This window comes from Vicugna pacos, chromosome 5 (genome assembly GCF_048564905.1).
Source record: "Vicugna pacos chromosome 5, VicPac4, whole genome shotgun sequence".
Classification (NCBI taxonomy): Eukaryota; Metazoa; Chordata; class Mammalia; order Artiodactyla; family Camelidae; genus Vicugna; species Vicugna pacos.
The window spans coordinates 45,719,860-45,724,471 of NC_132991.1; the positions used below are offsets into that span (position 1 = coordinate 45,719,860).

The following is a 4,612-nucleotide window of genomic DNA, read 5'->3' on the forward strand; positions in this document are numbered from 1 at the left end:
ACGACTAGTTAAGCCTCCTGACATGTCCTCCTGCAGCACTTTCGTTCATTCAGTCAGTCTCCCTTCCTTCCTTCCCACAGTATTTATTCAGGCCTACTATGTACTTGTTTCATAAAACAAAGGACCAAGAGGGATCTATTTTTGTAATTAAAAACCTGGGCAACATATGGTCTGACAAGTAGGAGAGTCCTAAATAGATGCAGAGAAACAATGTTTGAAATAGGAGCTAGCCTGGAAGATCTGATTTGTGTGGCCATTGTCACACATAGCACAGCGCTTTTGCTGTAATGCTATAGAATCCTGGTCCCAAAGAAGGCAAGAACCAAAGAACAACAGGGAAATACACACACACACACACACACACACACACACACACACACACACACACACACACACCACACACTACACAACAAGGAAGACTCCTGCACGGAGGTGGAGCTGCCTCAGATGTCATTCCACAGACGATTCGTACACTGACGTTTTGGCAAAATTTCCAGGCATTTCCATAAATCCTTTTAAAATTCTTCTTCCCTCCAGCTCGGTAAGACGGCCACATTTTTCGGGGCCTCACACAAACAATAGCTTCCAAATGATATTTAAGAACAATCCCCCAGCATGACCAGGGAGGCTCCCCGGCCCGGGAGAAAGGAAGGGCACCATATGCCCGGGGCTCTTTGTGTGCGGCCTCGCTGCCATTTTACAGCTGCCTTTGCCTCTTTATTTCACTTGGGGAGACAAGAGCTCCCCCGAAACGCACACGGGGGATTTGGGATTAAGCCTCATCTTCTCTCCCTCTAACCTGTAACGCCTTTCATCCTAACAAAGGTGGGAGGAGCGACGGGAAGGATGCGGCTACCCGAGGAGGTCCGGGAGGAAGCCGGGCCGCGGTGGGGGAGGGGACGGAGCCACCTTTTTAAACTTGCGGTCCCTCTGCCCTCAGTTTTTCTTCATCACAGAGAAGCGCCATCTGTTCGCAGACTTGCTGCGCAGGCCATTTGTTTTCCATTCAGTAACAGCTTATGTAGGAAGCAGATTACGAAGTGAGCAAATAAGCCACTGGCTGGAGCAGGGCTGTACTCTGTTCGTGCCCCTAAAACTTTACAGAGCGTCTGCAGCGAGCTCTGAGCGCTGCGCCCCGGGGCGCGCCTCCGCCACCCCTCGACTGGATTAGCCCCTATGTGCTACAGCCTCTAGTGTGTGTGTGTTGTTTTCTTTTGTTTTTTAACTGAGGTATAGTTGATTTACAGTGTTTTGTTGGTTTCTGGTGGACAGCATAGTGATCCAGTTATACATGTGTATATTCTTTTTCATTGTAGGTTATTAAAAACTATTGAATATAGTTCCCTGTGCTATACAGTAGGACTTTGATATTTTTCTATTTTGTATATAGTAGTTTGTATTTGCAAATCCCAAACCCCTAATTTATCCCTCCCCTCCCCACCTTTCCACCTTGGTAACCATGCGTTTGTTTTCTGTGTCTGTGCGTCTGTTTTTGTTTTGTAAGTAAGTTCATTTGTGTCTTTTTTTTTTTTTAAGATTCCACATATGAGTGATATATGATGTTTGTCTTTCTCTGTCTGACTTACTTCACTTAGTATGGTAATCTCTAGGTCCATCTATGTTGCTGCAAATGGTATTATTTCCTTTTTTTTTTTAATGTAAAGCCTTTCAGTGTTGATACACTCATTTATACTATATTTTAAAGTACCCTTAAATGATTTTTTCCCAATCTTTTCCAATTTTTATTTTATTTTATCCTATTTATTTATTTAGTGTGGTAGCCTACTTGAGAACAGGAAATTTGCTGTCTTTCTGCACTCCCTTTTCTCTGGTTAGCTACAGAGTCAACAGAGTCAGCTCTATAATACACTGACATTTTGGCAAAATTTGCATTCTCTTAAATATTTAGACTTATTTGATGATGCTTTCAAAACTAACAAGTGGAATCAATCACAGAAGTGGCTGTACACATCAGAATATCACCTTATGCTAGCTCAAAAAAAGAAAAGATACACTGTCTTTGACCTTTTTCGGTGTCCTTGGAGAAATGATCCAGGTACCATGATCTTCACTCTGGGCCATGGGACCTCCTGGTGACATGACTCTGTCATGCAAAACCCCCTTACATATCCCCTGGTGCTGGTATATTCCAGCTGACATTCCCAAATATTACTGGACAGTTTAGTCATTTAAAATTTTTTGATTATAAATAATGCTAGGTCTACATCTTTGAGCTTGAAGCTTTTTCTATTTTTAGAAATTTTTCTGAGACTACATTGTAAGAAGTAGAATTACAGAACCAGGTTTGTGATATTTTGAACTTAATCTTCAAACCCTACCACTTAAGAGAAGTTTACTGTTTTGAGCAGGGATGTGAAGGTCAGCTCCACTGGCTCATCATTGCCCTTTTATACGTGGTCGCCCAAACTTTCCTGAATAGCCTTGTCATCTTGCTCAACTAGAGTTTCATCTGTCAAACAAAATTTGGTGTTTATTTACTTGAAAAACCCCTAAAAATCCAGAAATATGAATTGCTATTAAAATTATCCCTGGGGAGGAGGTATAGCTCAGTGGTAGAACACATGCTTCGAATGCATGAGGTCCTGGGTTCAGTCCCCAGTACCACCATTAAATAAACAAACAAATCTAATTACCTTCTTTCCTCGCCCCCTCTCCTCAAACCCAACAAATTTTAAAAAAGACAAAGCTAAATAGTTTTGATTTAAAAAAGGTATTCTTTATTTTCCTTAGGAACTCAATGAACATTTAAACACTGGTAGAGAATGTGAATGCATAGATTAGATTATGTTAACTTTAAACTTTGTTGTGTTATTCTGGCAGTGTAGCTCATTCTGTACACGCCATAAATTGCTTAAGTGTCAAATAACAGAAGTGCAAGAAAGAAATGTCAAAGTTTCAACTCTCTAAATATCATGGATTAATAATTATACACTGTTTTTTCAAAACAGTCAAAAGTAACTCTGATATAATTTTTGATCCCATTTCATATTTTCCTTGGAAATATCTATCATGTTTTTAAAACTTAAATTAGTGGAGGAGAAAATCTCAGACTGTCCATTTTATTTTATTTTAGTTTTTTTCTTTTTTTAAATTGAAATATAGTTGATTTACAATGTGTTAGTTTCTAGTGTACAGCACAATGATTCAGCCATAGATATACATATTCTTTTTCATATTCTTTCCCATTATAGGTTATCACAAGATATTGAATGTAGTTCCCTGTGCTATACAGTAGGACTTTATTGTTATCTATTTTAGGCTGTCCATTTTAAATCGAAATAACCATGTAGATTACAAGAGTTATTACAAGTGAACTACTTATGATCTGCAAACTTTTTCTTGGGTTAATACCCCGAATTACCTTGTTTTAATAAGATACACTTCCTGGTTAATAATTTCTCTTTTATTACCCTGAACATAAACATTCTTTTGTTTGGATAGAGCTTTTATTTTTCCCTCAAAATTGTCTGCATATAAAATATGTGCCGAGGACAGTGGTGGTGAGGCGTCCCAGCTGCCCGACCTGACCACACACGCTGCTGTCTGCCTGGGGCTCAACTCCTACGTGTGCCGCCAGCACAAGAATGCACTCCTACCGTCTGTTTATCAGCATTAAAATTCTTTACCTTCTCACAGAATGGCCTTGGCTGTTCCAGTGTAGGCTTACACTTATTAATGTAGTAGCTCCCAACTATCAGACTGAAGATTGTCCCTGGGAAAGATTGTGAATCTTTAGTAAACCTCGTATAATCCATATCTCGACTTTTCTTGGCCCTGCTCTAATTTCTTTTGATCTCTGAGACCATGCTAGTGTCCATGACTGAGATAGCGTTACACAGAGCTGAGTGAGTTGTGGGAAAATATCCTGGAGTACTGTCTGTGTTGGATAATACTGATAATATTACGAAAGAGCGTGTAGTCTCTTTTCAACCATTCCTGCCAAGGGGTTACAGATTTTAAACACAGGAGGGGATTGGACATGTCCCTTCAAAGTCTTGTCTGTATCACCCCCTTCCTCTGGTCTGTGCATGTGCACACTCCCGAGAGTGTTCTCTCATTCCTCTCCCCTTTCCAAAGCTAAAGGCAAAACCAAAATAATTCCCCAGAGAATTAAATGTGATAGTAAACCAACTCATCTCGATATTGCTTGCTTTTATTCCTCTTCCTCTTTGTCATTTCCAGGGGTCATAATAGCAGACAGAAGATGGAAGACAGCAAGATGGGAGCACTTCGACCCCTCCCTTAACAGCAAAGGCACGAGAATTGATTCTGGGTGACTCTTTTGTTTAAGTGTGTGCTCTGCATAGAGGACCTGGGGCTGCTGTCTTGTGTGGAGGCCCCTTCCCTGTCTTCAGTCTCCAATCATCACTTGTACTGTGGGACCTGTGTGGAATCTGGGTGTTATCCAGTGGTGTGCTGGTAACTATTTAACAACCACTTCTTCAAAAAAAAGAAGCTCTGATGGGTAGCATTTGCCAATTACCATGGTATAAATATTCCCGTCACTGATGATTTTTAAGCTGCCAATGTGATTTCACTGACATGGAGTTGGGAAGAGACGCCACACTGACTCTTGGGAACTAGTGTGAGC

General features: G+C 40.7%; 1 non-coding gene across 1 annotated transcript; it reads left to right on the plus strand.

The window, feature by feature from the left end:
- The first annotated feature begins 2,556 nt into the window (after positions 1-2,556).
- TRNAS-CGA (transfer RNA serine (anticodon CGA)) lies at positions 2,557-2,628 on the plus strand. The gene has a single exon. It is a non-coding gene; the product is annotated as a tRNA-Ser (tRNA).
- Positions 2,629-4,612: the final 1,984 nt, after the last annotated feature.